Source organism: Ambystoma mexicanum, chromosome 2p (genome assembly GCF_040938575.1).
Source record: "Ambystoma mexicanum isolate Mex_15411 chromosome 2p, UKY_AmexF1_1, whole genome shotgun sequence".
Taxonomy (NCBI): Eukaryota; Metazoa; Chordata; class Amphibia; order Caudata; family Ambystomatidae; genus Ambystoma; species Ambystoma mexicanum.
Genome location: NC_090923.1, coordinates 911,637,016 through 911,660,777, shown reverse-complemented (window position 1 = coordinate 911,660,777; position 23,762 = coordinate 911,637,016).

The window sequence follows — 23,762 nt, the reverse complement described above, 5'->3', positions numbered from 1 at the left end:
CGCTGGGCAATTTTCAAAAATTTGTCATTTACCCAAACTTTCTCTAACATTTTTGTCATCTTCTGGGCACATACATGCGTAGGACCATGGGCAATGATGACCGTCATCATGACATACGCGTCAGGGAGTAGCCATTTCCCTTTTACTATGTCCACCCAACACCTGTCATCATCAAGTTTCCCCAAGCCTTCATCCCACCTTTTGGATTCTTCTAACGTGGCAACAGCTTGGATATCCCGTACAGACCCAACACCCTCTTCCATTGCATAAGCATCTACAGACTCCCTTGAAACATACATCTCCGTAAGGAGATCGGTAGCAGTCTGCCTAGCTATCTGATCAGCGAAAGCCTTCCCGTTCTCTATATCATCTGTAATCTTTCGATGTACTGCACATTTCATAACTGCTAACTGAGTAGGGAGCACAAGCGCTGAGAGTAGTTGTACTATTAGGGAGCCATGTTGAATTTTGGTGCCATGCGAAGTTAGGAACCCTCTCTCTGACCAAAGTCTCCCAAAGTTGTGAACCACCCCAAAGGCATACTGACTATCAGTATATATATTTACTGCACGCCCTTCGTAAAGTGCACAAGCTCGGGTCAATGCTATAATCTCTGCGGCCTGCGCAGAATTATGCGTGATTCTCTTACTTTCCACAACCGTGCTCAATGTAGTGATCGCATAAGCAGCTGTGGATGTACCATCCGGAAGTTTGAAGCAGGAGCCGTCACAAAACAGCTCTCCTTGTGGATTATCCAAGGGAGTATCTTTCAAATCAATTCTACCCTTTGTCTCTTGTTCGGTCGTATACAAACAATCATGTGGCACTTCATCGCTGCAAGTAGTATCTTGAGGGAAAGGTAGGAGTTCAGCCGGATTAAGAACACAACACCTCTTAATTTGAATGTGTGGAGCAAACAAGATCAATTCCTATCTTGTCAACCGTGCAGAAGTGAGGTGTTGCTTTTGAGTTCGGTTCAGTAGAACATCTACAGAGTGAGGCACCATCAGGGTTAGATCATGGCCTAGGACCATTCCCTCACTCTGTTTTACAGACGCAGCAGCAGCAGGGACAGCTCGCAAACATCTTGGCAAAGCACATGCTACAGGATCAAGGGCGGAAGAAAAGTAACCGCACAGCCTATTCTTCCCTCCATGTTTCTCCGTTAATACAGCCAAAGCACATCCATCACATTCATGCACAAACAACACAAAGGCCTTTTCATAGTTTGGTGTGCCCAAAACTGGTGCAAAGCATAATGCAGTTTTAAGCAAGTCAAATGATTGCTGATGTACCGCGTTCCATGGCAATGGCGAAGAAATGCCCTTCTTTGTCAAAGCCAACATCGGTTTGATCACTAGTGAAAAATTTGGGATCCACAACCTACAGTAAGAAGACATACCTATCAAGGTCCTAACTTCCTTCTGTGTATTTGGGACAGACATGCCAATAATGTGTTTTATTCTTTCAGGTATCAATCTTCTTCCCTCCTTTGACAGGAGATAGCCTAAATAGGTGACCTCCTGACAACAATATTGAATTTTTTTAAGCAAAGCTTTGTGACCATGCTTAGCTAGATGGATAAGCAATAACACAGTGCCCTCCTTACAGGCACTCTCAGAGTGAGCAGCTAGAAGCAAATCATCAACGTACTGAAGCAAAGTACAGGTATAGGGCAGTTCAAGTTGTTCTTTCAAAGCCCTACTATAAATGCGAGGACTCTCTGTGTACCCTTGAGGTGCACGAGTAAATGTGAACGAGCGTCCCCCTAAGGTGAACGCGAACAAATATCTACTATCCTTGTGTATAGGAATAATAAAGAAATCATTCTTCAGGTCCACAACACTAAAGTAAGTAGCTGTAGCTGGAATCATGGTTAGGATTGTCGTTACATCAGGCACAATTGGAAATTGTGGAGCCACGACTTTATTAATGGCACGTAAATCAATTATGAAACGGAATGGAATTGCATTATCGCCTTTTTTGTACTTGGGTAAAATCGGACGGTTACACAATTTTCCTGAAATTTCTTCAATCACCCCCCCCCAATTGCACAAAATCGGAAACAATGCATTTCAAAGCTCGCTCGCCCTCAACTGAAATCTTATACTGAGGAATGCGTGGCAGCTCAATTCCATGTTTCAAAACTATCTTGACAGGTTCAATCTGTAAAACACCGACATCATTGTCGTCGACAGCCCACAAGCTCTCTGGTACATTAATGAATTCTGGAGGCAAAGGTCTAGTCAAGAATTGCGAGACAGAAAATTGCTGTGGTGAAATCGTCAAACGTACTCCATCAGGAGAACAATAAATCACTGCATTTAATTCTTTTAACAAATTCAACTCCAGCAAGTTCTCTCCACAACCCGAAGTCAACAGAAACGGACAATGGTCCGTAAAGGGACCCAAAGAAATAGGTACCGGCAAAGAAACCAGACAAACAACTGGTGTACCAGAAAACCCTACAGAAACATTGGTTTGCCCTGACAGTGGAATGTTTGGAACCCGTGAATGATCAATGGAACACTTCTGTGCTCCAGTGTCTATCAAAAACTGATGTTTCCTATTTCCCACCACCATTTCAACATAGGGACCTTTCTGATTGTCGGGAATAGGTATAGGTTCCAAACCCTGCTTCGGGCAATCCTAATGAAACAGATTATCATCGAAAGGAAGCTCTTCAGATAAATATGCAGCGGACGGATGATCAAATATGTTCCTGGTGTGCACACTCGGAGTCTGATTGTCCTGCGAAAAAGGTTGCTGAGGGTCCTGTGTAAACTGACCTCTGCCAGGGCCCCCTACACCCGTGCGACCTCTGGATCACCTACCCATATATCCAAATGTATTATTTGACCTTTGTTGAAGGACGGGGCATTGTGCTTGCCAATGACCCTCTCGACGACAATAAGCGCACTGGTTAATGTTCACAGGACCCACGGGCACATTCCCCTGCGGGACATACTGACCTCTAACCTGAGAACTACCCCCTCTGGGGCCTCTAACAATTTGCTGCAATAGCACTTTAGTTTTCAAATCGCCTTTTCGTTTTTCAATCCTATCTTTTTCATTATTGACACGGTTCTCGTAGTACTGAGCCATGTGCAGTACTTCTGATTGTGATTTTACCTGCTAAGCGCTCTCAGAAGACATAATTTGTGACTGGATGTCAGGCAGCAATCCAAGTACAAATGTGTCCACAAATAATCTTTTCCCAGACTCTGTGCCTAGGTCTTGTCCACTGAAATACGAGAATACTTGTTCGAACGGATTAAAGAACTCGGTAGCACCCTCAGACTTTCCTTGGACGCAGGCTGTAAATTTGTCCCATATTCTTTTTTCTGGAATTATAGTTATTAATTTTGCAATAATTCTATCAGGCAAAGTTAGTATCACCTGAGGCGGTCTTTCACCAGCTGTCCTTTCTCCATCGGGTCTAGTTATATTCACCCATGTATCTTCCAACCCTGGTACGTCGTCAATAGTTCTAACTTGTTTCCATAAATCTACGGGCAGGAGTACAGGAAACAACAAATCAATGTCGCCTAGGGTGAACACTGAGGACTGTAAAACTGACTCTATCTTTTTATAGAACCCTGTCAGATTTTTCCTAATGTCGGGAATGGATTGTCTAATAGTGTTCACTTCCTGTCGTGAAAACGTGACGTGAACAAACTGTGATACATAATGTGCGGGAATGTCCACAGCAGGTGTACCTGCTCCAACATTAGCAAGAATCTCAACCTTTGGGACAAATGTCGGAGGTACCTCTCTCATAGCCAACTGAGATATAGGCAACTCCGAACGCTTACTAAGCAACAGAGCTAAATCGAGCGCTAAAGTAGTCGAAGAAGTGTCAAGTGAAAAAGCTCTCTTGTAAATACTCAATAACTCTGTGGGACAACTAATCTTTCTTTTTACACAATCATCCTGCAGATACTCTACCATTATCTGTATCACTTTCTTCTGCATTTCTAGCGTATATTGACTGTATGTGTCATATACCTCAACTGGAGTTATCGATATGTCTGAAATCCATCTAATCGCGTCTTTCTTACAAATTGGAGTTTCCTCTGATATTGATTTACGACATGGAAGGAACCGTTTCTGTACATACATATTTTCCTCTTCGCCATCCTCATTCTGTAACTTTTCTAACTCCTTTCTATACCAAAATAACCTCTCGACATGCTCATTTACCTTGTCCACAGTGTCTATAGAAAGCGCTAGAGTATTTAGAGACCTTAACCCTTGCGGAAGATCCGCATTATTTAATCTTCCCCACATTATACATAACTGAATCCCTAAACCTTCAATAAGAACATTTTTCTCAGGAAAATTATCCATATTACAAAGTGTGGCAAAAACACCAGCTTGATCGTCCTTCTCCATACAATGCTTAGCCCATGCAATTAGCTCACGTTTCTTCTCCGGTGGTACAGTATTGCGAGTGACAACCTTTGACCCTGCACCTCGATCGATTACAAGCGGATCAGGACCACTTGGAAGAGAGGGAGCAGGCAAATTCGATGGAGGTACTGTAACCGGTGCGATAAAAAGAGGTGGGGGAGCTGGAGGAAGGGGAACATTAGGAGGAGCAAGAACAACAGGAACAACAACAGGTGGAGCAGGAATAACAGGAGGAAGAGGCAAAGCAGCAGGAAGAGGAACATACGGAGGTGGCGCAGAAGCAACAGGCCTTTGTTCATTTAATAATTTGTCAATAAACTCATCAGAAACATGAAGATCTTTAGAAGGATAGATTTTCTGAATACCGCGTGAGAAAGCCCTATCCATATTTTTAGTTGCCTCAGACTGTTTGTCCTGATCATATGACAACGCTTTTTCAGCGTTCGTTTTATGACGGCACGTATGTTTCTCTCTACTTTTAAGTTGTTGCAACGCTTCTTTTTTCCAATTCTGCAAAACATCAAATGCTGCAGGTCTAGCCTTTTTCTTTAATAGAATTGACTCTAAATACTCGATACGAGGGATTTCAAAACTACCATTGATTGGCCACTGAAGTTCGGAGGCATGTCTGGTTTATCTGTGCGAAATGTCATTAAATACTATACTTCCAATGCCATGCTTACAGTACGTAGTACAAGCCGGCGACCCCTCCTGTGATGCCGGACGGCTAAATTCCAAAGATTGTCTATCACTGCGGAATAATGCCCTAAAGCAGGTAGACAATTTCCCAGGCATATCTCAAATTCTTGGTGTTACCTGGTCAATAATTGTGTCTGCAGATACAATGCGCCAAAATTCAAATTGTCGGGATTAAATTAAGAATCGGGTCACGACTCACCTGACCAAACCTAAGGAGGTCCGTTCGGATTTCAAAGAACTCATGTAACTAATCTTACCTCGTGTATGGTGATTTCGGCAATTCTGCCCGCCTCCATAAGTGGACCCTCGTCAAGATGCCGTCTTGGACCATACGCTTATCGTCCAAGGATCGGGTCGTGCAGCGCTGCTGAGGTGTCGCGTCTCGTTCAGTGGGGCCCCTTATGTCACACTGTCCGATCCCGGTCCGATAGCGTGCGTCAACCTTCAACAATCTGGCATCAATCTTGAGGGTCCCTATTCGGGCGCCAACTGTGAAAACAAAATCAAAATATCGAGGCTGAGTACCCCAAAAGGAAATACACCGAACACGGGTTACAAAGGAACATACAAATGACTTTATTTTATACTGAATCCAGTTACAAAAACAGAGCAAAGTCAGATAGCTATCGGCCCTCAGTACAACACAACGAACTCCAACGTGGTTCAGTGTGTTCAGTGAGAGACGTTGTACATTAGAATGCATTCGCTTTTTATACACTTGGTGGGCATGATGTCCAGCCCCACTTCGGGTTAATATTCCACTTAATACATCACCGATCTAGGGTTCGTGCCAAGACTCAAACAACCACAAATAACTGGTTTGCCTTTAATACATGTATCAACAAGCCTATGCAATAACTGTGTATTCTAAGATTTTCCATGCAGGCCTTCTCAAACATTAATACAATGTAGTTAAACAGATTTTCTACATTCAGTATTTGAATACATTGTTTCAACATATGCTTGTGGATTAGTTTCATTGCACGAGTAATCCTTCTACACACAGGTCAACGAAGGACAAGGTCTCAGTTCACGACCTCAACAAGTGGCCTGCAGGCAAATTACATGTTAGCTATGTACAGAGGTCAAGACGGCCATGTTGTATTCTCGAATGACATCGTCCACCATTTTAACTCACAGGGTGACTTTTACAAAGCGAATCCTAAAATCGCGGTTTGACCTAAAAGGGCAGCTTACATTGATTTAAGGTCAGGACCTTGCAACCCGGATTCTTTTGCAAGCGACTTCCGAGCAGCTTGGCGTAGGCCAATATTCATATATTTATTGCAATAGGAGGCACAATTTGATTTCTCTTTTGACAGAGGGGCGGTGTACCTCACGCAGCCATTTGTAGGAGGCCCAGGGAGGACTGCATGAGGTGCCCCCACCACCCATTTAGTGTGAGGGGAGAGAGGGCCCCCAGAAATGGTGAGGCCCCCCAGTGGGTGGGGCAGTAAGGTTTTGGCACCCTGGCACCAGATTGGCACACCAATGTGCCCCTCTGTGCCAAGACAAGTTTTGTAAAAGAAAAAATGGAAAATGCTACACTACACTTTAGGGCGGGCTGAGGGGCACCCTAAACCACCAGGTAATTTTCTAATGTAATGGCGGTGACCCTCTACCCCCCACACCAAATGCAGGGGAGGGCATCTCATTCAGCCCTCCCTGGGGGCAGATAAGAGGGGGCATCTCATGCAGCCCTCCTTGGGGTCAGATGCCCCTTCCTAAGACCAGATATCTGCCCCCAAGGAGGGCTACAAGGGGTGCCCCCATTTCCCCTTGGGGTGAGGGGGAGAGGCCCACCCTCCTTTTCTGTAAAATAAATCCCTGGTGGCTAGTGGCTCCCCCACTCCCACCTAAAAGTCCATTATTTTTTTTTTTTTTTTGCCCCCTTCCCTGGGGCAGATGATCAGCCATCTGCCCCCAGGATTTATTAGATATGTGCCCCCATGCTTTGGGGGCTGGGGGGAGGGCTGCTTACTGTAAGCGTCCCCTTGAGCCCCCCACATCACAAACAGAACCCTGGTGGTCCAGTGGCCATTGCTGGTCACGGATCGAGCACTCTGCTCCGATCCGTGGCCAGCAATGCGTCAAAAATCGTGTCTTTGGAAAGGGGAGAATCTCCCCTTTCCAAAGAGACAATTTTTTCAAAAATCCATGGTGGTCTAGTGGGCCCTAGGGCCCCAAACCCCCTCCCACCTCCCTTCCAAATTTGTCATTTTTTTTTTGCCCCCTTCCCTGGGGGCAGATGATCAGCCATCTGCCCCCAGGGTTTATTAGATATGCGCCCACAAGCTTTCGGGGCCAGGGGGGAGAGAGCTGCTTACTGTAAGCAGCCACCCCCTCCCCCCACGTCACAAACAAATCCCTGGTGTCTAGTGGCCATTGCTGGTCACGGATCGAGCGCTCTGCGCCGATCCGTGACCAGCAATGATTCTAAAATGGTGTCTTTGGAAAGGGGAGAATCTCCCCTTTCCAAAGACACCATTTGTTCTACAATCCATGGTGGTCTAGTGGGCCCCAGGGCCCCAAACCTCTCCCACCTCCCTTCGAATTTTTTTTATTTTTATTTTCAGCCCTGGGGCAGATGATCTCTGCCCCCAGTGGTCTCCACAGCCATGGCTCCATGCTTTGGGGGGTTGGGGGAGAGGGGACCACTTACCTAGTAAGCAGCCCCTCTCCCCCCGCTCCCAAAACAGATCCCTGGTGGTCTAGTGCGCATTGCTGCCCGCGGATCGACCTCTGCGCCCGATCCGTGGGCAGCAAGGCTGTCACACAAGGTATCGTTGGAAAGGGGAGATCCTCCCCTTTCCAACGATACCTGCCTCGATCTCCAGCTTGAAATACAGCCGGAGATCGAGGCAGAGTAAGGTGAACACTCACCTTCTGTTTTCACCGCGGCAGCCGAAAATGGCTGCCGCAGTGAATTTACTTTCAATTTCATGTCGGCGTGCGTCATGCACACTGACGTGAAATTGAAGGAAATCCAACCCCCGGGCCATGTGAGGGGACCTCCTCCTCACATAGCCTGGGGGTTGGATTAGAGTTTTGCTCGAAACCTGCGTTGCAGGGATCGAGCAAAGCAGAGTGCCAAAACCGACGAGCCGGCTCGTCGGTGGCAACCTGGATTAGTTTCCACTGACGAGCCGGCTCGGCGGTGGCACTTAAGGGGTTAAACAAGGTACCAGACCAGTAGTGCAGAAATTCCATAATGTTCCTCTGGAAATGAGAGATGAAGTAAAAATGGAACTTAAGAAGTTGGAAGAACAAGGTATTATTGAAAACAATGATGCATCTGACTAGGTCTCTCCCCGTGTTGTAGTAAGAAAGAGCTTGGGAAAGGTCAGAGTATGCATTGATTTAAGAGATCTAAATAAGGGCGTAATTCCTGAAAGGCATCCACTACCAGATATACAATAATTGATTTCGACAATGGGGTCGGCAACAATATTCTCAACACTTGATCTTACAGCCGTTTACCATCAAGTAAATTTACGCAAAGAGTTGAGGCAGTTGACAGCTTTCATTATTACAGAAGGGCTCTATCAATATCGTAGGATGCCGTTGGCCTAATATCAGCGGCTTCAGTGTTTCAAAAAATTATGTATCACATTCTGGACAGAGAGGCGGGTGTCCTCTTCTTTCAGGATGATATTCTGGTGTACGCCAAGAATGAAGAAGAACATAACAGAAGGCTATAGAGAGTATTCAAGAAGCTGCAAGATGTAGGGATGACTCCCAGTAAGGAAAAGTCCAAAGTTAATAGGAAAGAGATTGAACATTTAGCACATTTAATCTCCAAAGAAGGGATTATGCCAAAGAAGGATCTGGTGGATGCAATAAAAAACATGGCCATGCCTAACTGCAAGGAACAACTTAGAATCTTTTTAGGTATGGCTGAATATTACACTAAGTTCATTCAAGGATTTGCCGATCAGACAGGAACACGATGAAGATGAACAATTTCATTTGGGAGGAAGAATGTGAAAATGCATTTAGATACTTAATGGAAGCTACGGTGATCACTACAGAGGCCAGTAATGTGGGACTAGGAGCAGTTTTGACACAGTTCCATGAAGGAAAGGAGTATATTATAGCATTTGCATTTCAATTGCTTAAAGGAGAAGAAAAAGCTTATGCAACCATTGAGAAGGAAGCACTGGCCATCAGATGGGCTGCAGACAAATTCAGGAGTTTTGTCTGGGGAGTTGGATTTGAGTTACGTACGTATCACAAACCATTGGTGGAAGGCTTCTCAACAAAGGGTTTGGATAGAGTATCGGGCAGGATAAGAAGATGGGTATCCAGACTACAAGAATTTGATTTTTCTGTGACATATATCCCGGGTGTGAGAAACTATGCAGCAGATTGTTTATCGGGAATGACAAACAATATGGACACTGAGGATGAAAATGATTATCAGGAAATGATTTGTGAGATGATGCAGCAATATTGCAGTAAGAGTGGTATGAAGTGATTTTGAAGGATACGAAAATGTTGTTCATGACCAAGAGTCTGCAAGAAGGAGGCTTAAACAAGGAGAGGATGCAAAAGGCTGGAGGAGAAGGCTTCTGGAACGTGAAGGACGAACTTTGTGTTCAAGATAGCTGTCTTACGAGAGGAGATAAGTTGGTGCCACATGAGGGAATCGGGAAGAAGGTGATAAGCCTTGGACATGAAGGTCCCAAGGAATTGTAAAGACCAAGCACAGAATAAGGAGTACCTATTGGTGGCCAGCGTTTGACACGCATATTGAGAGGAGCGCCAGGAACTGTATCCTTTGTATAAACTGTGATAAAGGGTGTGTGAGCGAAAAGTATCCCATGGTGTTTACGGATATTCCGGAGAAACCATGCAAGAAGTTAGCCATTGATGTGATTGGGCCTGTATGAAGTGGGGGATTTCAGACATACTGTATTGTGGTTATTGACCAGATGGGCAGAGCTGACGATGACCCCACATGTGAAAACTAGAATGGTGATTCGTTTTTTAGAAGAGTTGTGTGAATGTGAGGGGTACCCAGAAGAGGTATTGACTGATAATGGTTCACAGTTCAAGTCTAGAGAAATGGAAAATTACTTTGAGGAAAGATTTATTGTCCACAAAATCAGTGCCATATATCACCCCCACACTAATGGCATTGTGGAGAGGTACAATATAGTGATTAAGGAAGCCATCAGGTGGGCATGGTCGAATGGGAAGGATTGGAAGGAGATTGTGAGAAGAACTATGGTGGCCCATAGGTCCATGCCGCATAGCACGGCAGGGGTTTCTCCTTTTGAACTGAGCAGGGGAAAGAAAGCCAATGCTAAATTGTTTCCAGGTTGGATGGGTGTTGTGGCAGGTATGGAGGTGAGGTTGGATGAGGTGAAGGACATCATCAGGGAAAGACAACCAACAAATTGCGACAAGACAATAGACATTTCAAAAGAGCGAAAGTGCCGTGGGTTGGGTCAGGATTAAGTTACCGGTTGTGTTGAGGTAGGACGGATGTGAATGGTCAACACCCATTGAGGTTGTCCAGGTGGTTCAAACATGTTGTAAGAACAAAGGATGGTAGAGTGTGGAACAAGGAGAGAGAGGGTGATGATACTGATAGGGGATGTAGATGAAAGCAGGGGGTGGAATGGTGGCCAAAGTATTAGTTGGTAAAGGTGATGCGCCTTTCTTTGGGAGCACATTTTCCTTGGCAAATAATACAGATGGGCCACTATCGACATCAAGGTTTGAAAGAAGTTACCGAAGACCCAGATATTTGAGTGACTATGCTGGGTCATAAGGACCTTAGGGAGATGTTCTGTGAAGGAAAGGGTATGTGTAGTATTGTGGCATTGCAGAGAATGTTGGTGCAGATACCAGTATGGAAGCAGGGAAGAGAGGTGAGCGTGCTAGGCGGTTGAGAGAGTGGAAGGAGAAGGGGATGGATGACATTCATATCCCCACTTACCCTGTATTCCCAGTTGAATATATAGTTACAAAATAAAGTTCATTTGTATAACTCATCAAGCGTTCGCTTACACTTCAATCCCCTACCTGAACACTGCAAGAACACACTGTGTGCACTGTGTGCGCTCCATGTTGTGCCTAGGATTTTGAGTACTACAAAGGCTCTGCCTCCCAATCCACGGGCAATGAGGAAAGACCAAACACAGATCCAATGAAGGAAATGAACCGCCAGACACTGCCAGAACACACTGCACACACCGTCATTGTCAACCATTAAATCACTACCTTTTGAAAAAAGCAATGAGGGGGCATGGAAACAGGGGTAAATAGAGAAAGTTTAGTGGGAGGAAAAATAGAAATTCCCTGGGTGGTGGATGGTGAGAAGGAAAGAGGGGGGTGGAGTGCATCCAATCAATTCTGTGCAAAATGACCATGTGTCAACAAAAAGTAATCAGTTAATTAACAGCCCTTGCAAAGGTTGCTGTGGAACACCTGACGGTCTTGCCTCAAAAAGGAAGCTCACAGGCCCTACAAAATCCAGGATCCTGTCTGGAACCCATCTAGAGCACTGCGATTGGCTCCCAGGGGGTCATGTGACTGGGATGTCTGCTTAAAGGCATTTCTCTTCACACATCCCACATTTACAGAGGAGCCTGTGCACCATCTGAGATGTCTTGCTTCAAGAATAAATCTCCCTGGACCAACAAAACCCAGGACATTGCCTGAAAGTCATCTTGGGCACTCTGATTGGCTCATGTGACACACTGCCTACCTTTTCATTGAGTCTCCCCATGGCGTACAGCCTGTACATTTGCAGCGAAGGGCCAAAAGCAGCAAAGGGAAACGTCTAGTTTTTGGTCTAGGGCCAGACCCCCTGCTCGTGCAAGGATTTCACTGTGCTCACCTTTTGCCTTACTCCTGCTTCCACAAATGGGATCCTTCAACCCAGTGACTAGGGTCCTGCTGTTACAAAACAAGTGACATCCCTGCTTTGTGCAAGTTAACTGTATTTTGGTTTCCTAGAGCCCCATTCAAGCCCAACTCAGAGCTTACAGCCAATGTTCCTTACCAGCCAACCTTTCCCCCTTCCATATCTGACCACCCACCTAGCCTCTCCTTCTTGGGCTGCACTCCTTCACTTGTCTGTTTCTATCCTCCATAATGTACCTCAACGTTGCTCCTCTCCTTCTTGTACTACTTGACCAAGAGCAATTACAAGCCCCCCTCTTGACTCTCTCCCCTTTTCATGCATCTTCTATTGAGCAGGTTTTTTTTTTACTTTCACTACGCACTTATGACTCCCTTTGACCAACACTATCCTGCATGCACATTCACACCTTCCCCTCTCTGTCCTCAGCCCTTGATCACCTCTGAGATCCAGACCCACAAACCAAACATGCGTTGTGACCTACAATGCTGGGGAAAATCATTTCCCCCTCCCCCACCTTACAACCATTCCCTTGCGGCCGTCACTGCTGCACTGGACTCTGTCAAATCCTCCTACTTTACAAATCTAATTGCCTCCTTTTGCAGTCACCCATGCCAACTTTAATTTACCCTCCAAATGTTGCTCACACGACCAAAGCCAATATCCATTGCCCCTTACCTCTCTACTAATGATTTTGCTCACTACGTTTCCCCGGAAAAGCTCTCAAATCTCACAGCCCTATTCTCGCTCCTTCCCTCACCCTCCTTGTGCACACCACCCATCCTCCTAGCCCTTATACTCGCTGCTACTTAGCATCCATCCTTCACAGTGCCAGCCCATCCTGCACTCCTATCAAACTATTTACTACACAAGCTGCCATTTGCCTGACTACTGCAACTGCATGCCTCTTCAACCCTCTTCCTTGTCCCAGTACTAATGGCATTATGGGACCTGTAGTCCTCTTCAACAAAGTTAGCTATTTAACAATTGAGTTACTTTTAAGGGTAGATGTATTTCCCTTAAACTCATTAAAAGATGGACTGTTCAAATTGGTTGGTACAGAGGCAGGTATTGGATTTAAGGTATTTTCTCTAGATCCTTTTACATTATTCCTTTGGGAGTAAGGAGGGTGTTTATCCTGAGATACCTTGAAATATCGTCCTGTTAATAAGGCTTGCTCACATTTAGCAGAACTTGTACCCCGGGTTACAGATCTTATATGAGGGTCAGGGACAGTGTAATGACAATATGCCATTACCTGTCACGGCAGCCCAGAAAGGCACTTCCTTTCTGAGGACATATACTGTCTTATCGCACGGTATCTCTCCTAGCCACCCTGGGCCTTGTCTCCACTGTGGTGATCCTCCTTAAATACACCACCCCAAGGTCAGAATTAGTAAGCATCTGCTTTTCCCTGGCCACCTGGGAGGAGACTTTAGGCAGGGTTTCAGTGAGGGATCCGTAGGATTCTTCACACCTTTTAATGGGTGTGTTTTCTTCCAATGATTCCTCATCTTTGATATACTGATATCCAGATTGCAGCTCAAAACGTTTTTGACAGCAGAGGGTGCAGTGTGTCGTCGAGTTGAGGTCCCTCAGCGGCTTCCATCCCTGCACTCGAACGTGACATCGGCCTTGCTATAAATAGCATGCACCGCTGTGGTGACCTCGGTTTTGTTTCTCGCTTTGAAAGGTTGCGATCGCCTCAGCAAGTCTTTTCTATTAAGTATTTCACGTTTTCCGAGTATGTATAATCTAAAAATGGGTTTAAAGAGGTGTGTGAGCTGTGATTCGAAAATGTCGATTACAGATCCGCACAGGATATGCCTCTGGTGCCTTGGGGTGGAAAACAAGGTCAAAGATTGCGAGTTGTGTGAATCTAAATCTCCTTCATTCACTCCCTCAAAGAGGAGATCGTCTGAAGAAAAATGTTTCAGAGACATTTCTCCTCAGAGACCTAAGAAGCGATCTAAGCACTCCAGTTCCAGGAGCGATTCACGGCACTCTTCATCTTCTGGACAAAAATCAAAGAAGAGGCGTCCTCACTCATCATCAGACTCATCGACCGACAGGAGAAAGATATGTTTCCCGAGTAGGTGTGCCCCTAAAGCAGATTGGGAGGAATTCCGCCTTCAAATGATGGAAATGTTCTCGAAGGCGATCCGCACCTCGCAAAGTCAACAGGGAATCGTCTAAGATAACTTCTCACGCACAGAAGAGTCCGGGTAGTTTGTTGAAGTCTCCTCGAGTGGCATTGACAGTTTCATCGACACTAGAAAAATCGAAGCCACTGCTGCCTCCTTCTACTCTGTCAGAGGACTTGATGTCGAGGCCTACGACGTCGAAGCCATCAACACTATATTCTGACCCATTGATGGCTTTCTTTAAGCCATTGGGGGTCATTACGAGTTTGAAGGTAACCATGGTGCTTTTAGCGCCATGGCTGCCTCCAAACCCATACCGACTCTGCCCTGGTGAATGGAGCTATTACCGCCCCATTCCAAGGTTGGCGGGGGCGGTAATTCCCCATTCATCAGGGCCCTTCCCCATTGAGCCTCTATAGGGCTCAATGGGAATGGGGAAGGCGCTAATAACGGTATCGCAAATTGCGGTACCGTTATTAGCTCCAAAGTCCCTTTGCGGGTCCCGTCCTTAATGCCTGGCAAAACCAGGCGTTAAGGGAGGACCCGCAAAGGGACCTCGGAATAGGGCGGTAAGGCATTACCGGCACCGGTGCCCTTACCGGTACCGGTAATCCCTTACCGCCCGGGCCGTAATGAGTCCCATTGTCTAAAAAAGACTTTACGTTTTTGGAGTTAATCTTTGAGGAGGAAGAGGAACAGGATGATGATCCTCCTTTTGGTTTGAGATGTGGCACTCCTAATGTAACAGAGGAACTTATCTCTGAGGACTCCAGGTTACAGGATTTGGTAGAGTGTTTAAAAGACACTAGTGGTCTTGACACTTCACCAGAAGTAGACTTTGCCACTTTAGACACAGCTTGCCATTCTAGTGGAGCTTACAGGTCTGTCATGAACAAAGTGACAGAATACTTGGGTTGGGGTCGTCCTGCCAAGGAGGTAGAACAGGATGATGTGACAGATTGTTTGAGGAACAAAATCCTAGAAAGCTGGCCGAAACCAGGCACCACACCAGCTGTCAATAGCGATCTGGTTAAAAAATATAGACCATCGTCTATTGACCCAGAATTCCTCTCTCGACACCATACTCCAGAAAGTTTGGTAGCGCAAGCAGCTACATCTACTTCAAAGGCAGCTGCCTACCCCATAATCCCTCCTGATAGGGATGACAAACATTTTGATGTTTTGAGTAAGTGAGTATTCTCATCTGGGAGTATGGTGCTGAAGGCCATAAATGTCTCTTGTTCATTGTCAAAGTGCACCCACACCTTCTGCAATGTTATAACCCAAGCAGCTGAAACTATCCCTGAAGGGTAAATTAAAGAGGGTTTCCTGCCTATCATCCAGGATGGCAACAATGCAGTGTGTCTATCCTTGCAATTAGGTTTGGACACATCTGATTGTGTGGGTCGTTCCATGGCAGCTAGCACAGTCGAAAGACGGTTTGCGTGGCACTGTAAGTTGGGATTTGCCCCAGATGTACAATCCAGGCTGCCAGACATGCCATTTGATTAGTTTTACCTTTTTGGCACTAAAGCTGACGAGGCTCTTGAAAAACTGCAAGCCCCCAAGGCCGTTGCTAAATCTTTAGGGGCAGCAATCCTCTAGACTCAGCAAAGCCAGCCAACTTCTGTAAATTGTAGTGGCTGCTCCTTTTGCTTTTTACTCCACAATTGGAAGGACTAGAGGCCAGATTGCCCAGATAGGCCAAAGAAGATTTCCTCGTGGAGCACAATGTCATGGAGTTAGAACTAGCCAGGCAGTCTCTGCCTCTTTACTATCCGCATTAGCTACTACATACAAACCGCTTTGAGTTCTTTACTCACAAATCTACAGTGGGAGGCAGATTAACTCAGCATCTCGAAGAATGGCAAAGCCTTACCTTGGATGCTTGGGTGCTGCAGACAGTAGCACAAGGGTACTGCTTTCCCTTTGTGAAAAGACCCCCAGATTTATCCCCTGAGCAAACAGTCTTTTCTAGTACCAGACCTGCTCCTTCTGCAGAACATTCTTTTCCCGCTGGAGAAGGGTGCAGTCGAAAGGGTGTCTGTAATGCAGCAAAACCATGGCTGTACTCCACCTATTTTCTGGTTCCCAAGAAAGACGCAGGACTGTGACCCATAGTGGACCTGAAGTGCTTGAACAAGTTCCCCAGGAAGGAAAGATCCAAGATGGTCACTCTTTTGCAGATGCTCCAGGCCCTTCAGCTCGAGGACAGGATGGTGTCTCTCGATCTTCAGGATGCTTACTTTCATGTGCCTATACATCCCAAGCACAGGAACAATCTGAGGTTCACAATTGGCAGTTCTCAGTTTCAGTTTCTAATACTGCCTTTCGGGCTCACCTCCACTGAATTTAAGGAGGGGAGGGATCCACATCTTTCCCTACCTAGAACTCCTGAACAAGCTCTGGAACATCTGAACAGCACCTGCCACTCCCTTCACAAACTGGTCTTCTCCCTCAACTGCAAGAAGTCTCAGGTAATGCCAAATTCATTGGAGCGGTCCTGGACTCTTCCCCGGGAAAGCTCCCCCCCCCCAAACTCCATCCCTGAGCTGAGGGCTCAGGATATTTTGCAGAAGGTGGTAAAGTTTCATAATGCCCAACATCTATTGGCCTTTGATTTTTTTGCGTTCGCTCTGCCTCATGGCATCCTGCATTTTCCTGGTGCCCGAGTCCTGCCAGAGGATGAGGTCACCCCAGTGGGCCCTCAGATCCCGATGGTCACAATTCTCTGGCAGGATGACAGACCTTTTTCAGGTCCCCGATCAATGTCACAGAGGATCTCCTGTGATGGGCCTGCAAGGAGAATGTGATGACGGGGGAACCTTTTTGGCAACCTTGGCCGGCGATTACCGTAATCCATGGACACCTCCCTCATGGGATGGAGAGTTCACATGAAGGATCTACCAATAACCGGTCATTGGTCTCCATGAGATTCCAAGACTAGCGCTGATGGCCTTTTTGCCTTCTGCACGGGGGAGGATCGTCCTGATAAGTGTGAGAAGAGAGTAAGCCGTGGAAGCCCCCTTACGATGTTACGCCGGGAGTAGGAGGAACAAGAGAAAGCTGCAGAGTCTGCTACTTTCAAAGAGGTCCTGAGCAGCATAGTGTTGCATGAGCAGTCTGACGTTCCGAAGAAGCAGAAACTGGACAAGAAACAAAGCAGTGCACAGGTGCTGGTGAGACCACATTGAATCGGTAGTGTGCAGGCCACCTATCTAATGATGCTGAAACCATCCAGTACTGGAGTCTGAGAGTCTCCCTCGAACCCGGGAAAGCAGATTAAGTGTGAGATACTGATAAGGAGGCAAAGCATGAGAGACCAAGAAGAGAACCCGAGTGAGAGACGAGCCCAAAAGCAACCCCCTAAAAAAACATAGAGGTAATGGGAAGAAAGGGGACTGGGAGGCCGCCAGGGCATCATTATTAAAAAAGAGAAACTCGTCCCAGTGAAATTGACGAAGGACCGAAATCAGAGTCGTTAAAGTGGAACTGTATTAACATAATCAGGAGGATAACAAATAAGACCAAAAGACAAGTTATTGAGGAGTAGGCAGGAAGAGAAACTCGTCCCAGTGAAATATACGAGACTTTACAGATACAAACCTTGCAGTGGGAAGGGGACAGGCTGGTCCCACTTCAAAAATAAGTGTTCAGAGGGTGATACAACCCCAGGAAAAGGAGGAAGTAAAGACATCAAGGAGAAGTTTAGAATCACTAGAGTTTAAAAAATATTTACACCTGAATCAAAGAGTAATAAGGAATGGTACCTATTCTTGTGAAATACTTACCCAAAGAAGGGAGACCAAGCTTAAGTGCATTGTAAAGGAACTCCCAGATCTGGTCAAAAGGGTGGAAAGAAACTATTTGAAGACATTTCCAAGGAGAGAACTATCGAGTAAATTAGAACCATTGACATACCAGAATACTAGAACAGAGGAGCAGTTCTCCCAATCTAAATTAAGTTAGTTAACATAGAGGTAGGGTCAGGTAGGAGTAGTTTTTGGACAGAGGACATTTTCAAAAAAGGTAGCAGGCACTCCTCTCCAGAAAGAACATGGCATGATAACCTGTTCTGAGATGAGAGTTTGCAGCACACACTTTTTGCTCGCTGGACTTCCCAGCACCTTTAGTTATTTATATAAGCAGGGAAACCCCTCTAGCAATATGGAAAGTTATGCATTATTATTATTATTTGAATAAACCTAATTCACAATGTTCTCCAAGTGTCTGCCTCCTTCTTCCAACCCACCACACCCCCACAGTCAGATGCTTGACTTCTGCTTTTTACCTTTTATAGCTTTGCCTTAGGAAGTCGCCTCTTTACTGACAACAATCAATCTTCCTTTCCTCCCTTCACCCCAGAGATCTTGAAACAGACTACCAACTGTCGCACTGCAATCCGTTACTGGATGACTCCCTGCTGCTTCATGCTGAATTCTTCAAAAAAGCAATCTTTCTCCCATCTTCCAACACCACCTTCACCCTCCCCTCCCTTCGCCTATCTGCTTCCTGCCTGACGTTTTTACTCATTTTGCCAAAGCTTGCAACTTTGAGGGGTGCTATTTTGAAAATGTGTCAATTTCTTTCTCTGCACTCTACATGAAAACTCTAATCACCACACACGTGCTCATCAAAACAGACTAGTACTTGTGACTGTTTCTTGGCTTTCCTTTCTACTCTTTCCTCTCTCCTGCTAGACACAGCCCTCAAGAGGGCTAAGTGGCAGGCTGCAGTCTGCGTGGCAGTGCAAGGGTGCAAAGAAGTTGGTGAAAGGCCTGAGCTGCTGAGGTCGGTGATCATTTCGGCCTGCTGGATGTCAACTCTGACTCTGATGGAGTCCAGCGGTCACCACACCCACCGACAGCTAAAGAAATTGCATGCAGCAGCACATACTCCCATGTCTCTTGTAGAGGTGAGCACTCTCCAACCCCCCTCCCCTCCAGGTTAGAAGTGGACTGTAAGAATTCGGCCATGAATATTAACTTTTTGGTTCTTGATGTCTGTGTGTGACTGAGGGGGGACACGCCCACCTCCCTTCAGGTGGGGGACAAGAAAGCAGAAAAGGAGGGGGGGTCTGGTTCCAGTCAATGAAGATGGTGAGGCATTTGTACCGACTCTACCACTGCAACCGTGACGGCTCTGCCGCAGCAGACTTCTACGACACGTCCAGAGAATGCAAGGCGGGCCCCAATATAAACTATGATAGTGGCACTTATGGGTCCACTTCGGGGTCCTTAATGAACTTTGCAAGCTCACCCTTGTAAAAACCACTTGCTAAAGAGGGGTGGGGAGGAGCAGTATGAAGAAACAGTCTTAATGGAAGCATGTGCTTCCTCAGAGCGCAGTTCTGCATCTTCAAACTCAACCACTCCTGAATTAGCACATAGTCCTATACAACATATATATCAAATGCTGAGAGATTCGACTTCAAATGTAGAATATTTGGAGGGGCAGCACTCAATGCTGGAAGGTTTGTCGTCTCTCTCTCTCTCGATCTTGCTGAAATGAAAACGAACATGGTAAGGCAAAAGAAACTAAAGGACAATAGAATAAATGACACTATGAATGTCAACCGAGCAACCCCATTTTGGTTGGATGACGATGTGCAATGTGCAGAAAAAGATCAAGTGCATATTTTGCAAATGAAAGTGAAAGTGTGAAGATGCTGATCCAGCAGGAAGGTAGAGAGCCAGAACAGAGGTTCTCTACACCTCTGATAAGAGCAACAGAGCCTGTTTTTGAACTGGGAGGAATCCCACAAGAGTCTCAAATATCCACCTCCTGTCTTTTTTTGAAACGTCATGAAATTTATCTGTTTTTAGATAAAGCAGGAATGTATACGAAACATGCCACTCAGTTCCAGAGGCTACACAACTTCAAAACATTGTAATGGCGGCCTTAACTATTTCTTTAGCCCCATTCTCGAAGTTGTATGAAACACTGAATGATACACTTAAGGACCAAGCAACATTATTGGCGATGATCCATTCAAAGATTATCTTTTTGGAATCATTCACCTCTACTGTTCAAACAAGATTGGATAAAGAAGCTGAATCATCCAGTGAATTGCAATGCAGATTATGGTGAGGAAACAGATACAAATACTATGATGGTAGCCCTTTTTGGAAGACTTCAAATGGATGAGGTCTTATTAAAATGGAAATGTGGATAAGAGAGATTTACATGGGAAAGCAGGCGGGACTCGCCCACTTGTGTTTCATTATCCCAAGTCAACGGGCACTAAAACATTGAACCATCAAAGCACCCAAACTGCAGTGGATGGGAAAATCACAATTTCTGTGAGGCATGAGATTACTTAGAGTGGCTCCCAGGAGGGGGTCTGAGTTAAAACAGTGCCTGAAGCGGACAAATGAAGGGGCTGGGAAAAGCCTGATGGAGCTATCACATCGCTTGGAGAGTGGAGCTATAGCTATAGGTGTGGGCGTGATGCAGCTAGAACAGCAGATCCTCTGCCCCAATATTAAGCCATTCACAATATTTGAAAAACAGAAAACATCTAAACAGAACTTGAAGCCAAAGGAGGCAATGAAGCAACAACAACACCAAAAATAAAAAACAGGCAATTAGCGAATAGACCCAAGTCTAATGGATCAAAACAATTCTTTTGAATCTTGGTAATAGATTATAATCTGCAGAATGGTTAATGGACTGGAATGACCAATCTCAAAAAGAACAAAGCACTCGGGGGTGTGTTAACTCCCACTCCAATGAATGAAGGAAATGTGTCTCGTGTGGAGCTTAATGGCTAAAACACACTCTTAAATGTTCTATTGGAGCTAACTGCTTATTCAGATGGAGGTGAGGAGGTTGAAGAAGTCTCGACTAGCCTGTTTTCTGCTACTGGCAACATGGTGAGATCATCCCCTGATAACGCTCTAGTTGCCTCCCCTATGTCCGCAAGTCAGTTTGTTACTCGGTCAGACTCAGAAAAATGGAGCAATAGTTTCCTAACTCTTGAGGAAAAATGAAAGGCTGCTGTTTTGAAATTGAGCCAACTAATGATGAATAATCGAGAGGGGGGTATTTTAAAGCCGATTATTCCAGTTAAAAAGGCCTCTTCCATCCATCAAGCAATGCAGCCCTCTCAGACTACAATATTATTATAGAGAATATTACCAGTGGATGACAACTTGATTCTGAACCGACGAAATGTCCTGAAACTGCTACATTACATTTCTAGATTAAGATACTTGGACTCGGATGATATACGGGTGGTACAATTTGTGAAGAAGTCTTGCCTAGATTGGGTAATTCTCCATCTAAAATCTGCCTTGGTAAAGACATTTCTGATGGAAGCCGCAACAGATATGCTGCCTCTAGGCTTTGAGCTAAGTGAGCTGGAAACTCATAAGCCGGAATTGCAACCTTCGCTTACATCTCCAATTAACGTTGACCTAAAGAGGGATATTACACGGCAAAAGAACAACTTTGCTAGCCATTCGCAATCTCGCATGACAACTACAACATTAAAAAAGCAAATACCTCGAAGAGTGATGCTTGATTGTATAAAAAGGCAAGATTGACAAGTAGTTGCGATCTGCGATATGATTATAGAGAACACGAACAAACAACACTTGTCGTGGCTTGCGGGCACGTTGGCAGCCCCTATAAATAATTAACATGAGGCTGTTGATACACACAGCGATTTGCGAATAGGCTCCTGGGACACACAAGGCTTCATAATTAACATCAAGCTCAAGATACACACAGCCATTTTTGAATAAGCTCCTGGAACACACAAGGCTTCGTCCATCTGTTTAATAAGGAGGATGGTAGACTAGAGAACTATGACATTCTATGTCTACAGGAGACATGGCTTCAATTTAAGCCCATCTCTGATGAGTTTACGATTTATTTGAATCCTGCTAAAAAGGGGCTGCAGTAAGACTGTACTCTGGTTTGTTGACCTTGGTAAAACTAGGGCAGGGACTTTCAGTGAGAGAAGTGAAGAACCCCAACATGTTCATACAAATGTTAATCTTAGATGGAGAGAAGAGAGCTCCAGATGAAATGAACCTGATTGTAATTCTCAATTTGTATTGGAATGTGGCAATGATTGAGGAGGAGGCGTTTGTTGAAAGTGTAATGGCATTGATCGATGAGGCTTACACCCGTTTGAGAGATCCCCATATTGTGATCTGTGGAGACCTGAATATTAAATGTTTAGATGACCAGGGCAAGAGCTCTCTACGAAAGAGGGCAGCATTGTGGCTCAGACAAGTGAATGATCGTGGGTTCCAAATGCTGAACGGTCAAACTAAGGGCGATATCCCAGGTAGTTCAACTTGGTCTAGGGGTGATCAAAAAGCTTGCCTGGATTATTTTTCCATTTCAGGCAACCTGCTGGGCCTCATTTACCTATTGCTGGTGATCCCAATGGACGATAGCAATCACAATCTGCTGGAAGTCAGGGGCAAGGGGAAACAAGAAACATCCAGATGTACAGCTGGAGGTGTAAAACAGGTTTTCCAGGGATGGGTGAGGGTGAGAATAAGGCTGAGGGTCATCCCAACTATCATATCAAATTAGAGTAATGATCTGAGTAAGGCCAATGTGGGCCTACATTATAAATAGCTATCAGTAGACTTTGTTGAAGTGAGGCGTAACTACGGGAAAGCAGATTTTAAGCCGATCCACATTTAAAATAAAGACCTATTCGAGATAAGGAGAACTTATTGCGCAGATTTAAGGAAATTAAGGCACGTTCTTTGGGCAAGAGAGAAACTTTTATTAAAAAACTAAAGCAACAATACAGAAACTGGTTTGATGGCATCAAGAGCCTTGAGACTACAACATGATGCTGAATAAATGTTAGAAGTTATATGTAAAAACAACACCCGTAATATATGGGACTTAATAAACAGCAATGGGTTGTTCCAATCAGCCCGGCTATCAACGGTTTCAAAAGATGGCTGGATAAACCATAAAACAGCTTTTTCTGCTTTGGTTGAACAAAAAGATGAGCAAGAAGTACTTAAACCCCTAAGGAATGGTCCTTTCAATTTGACAAAGATCTTATTGAAGGATTAATTAGAAAGCTAAATCCCTCTCGAGCCGCAGGGTCGGATGGCCTCACCAATTCTATGCTAAAGGAAACTCCGGGCCCATGGGCAGACTTTATTATGTTACCATTCAGCAAGGTGATGGCTGCTAGAGAGGTGCCGAGCTCCTGGGAAACGGCATTGATCATCCCTGTTTTCATGAAAGGCGATGGAGAAGATCCTGGGAATTATCGTCCTATCGCATTTCTGGATATTTTGGGAAAGATCTTTGCGTCAGCCCTTTTTCCTCTTTTAAACACCTAGGCAACTACAGTAGACCAACTAGATCCACGACAAACAGAATTTGTCAAGGGGGTGGTCACCAGCCTAAATCTCTTTCTGCTGAACCTGTTAAAAATAAGAGCTCTAAAGAATAAGTAAAAAATGTACCTGCCATTTATCGACTTGTAACAAGTGTTTGACAGTGTCAGCAGAGAGAGACTTTTGGAGAAATCTGGAAATGTCCCCATGACTTGGTTGAGGCAATCAAGTTATTATACTCGCCCACCTCAATTCAAGTTAAACTAACAACGAACTGCACTTTCTCAAAATAATCCACACATATAG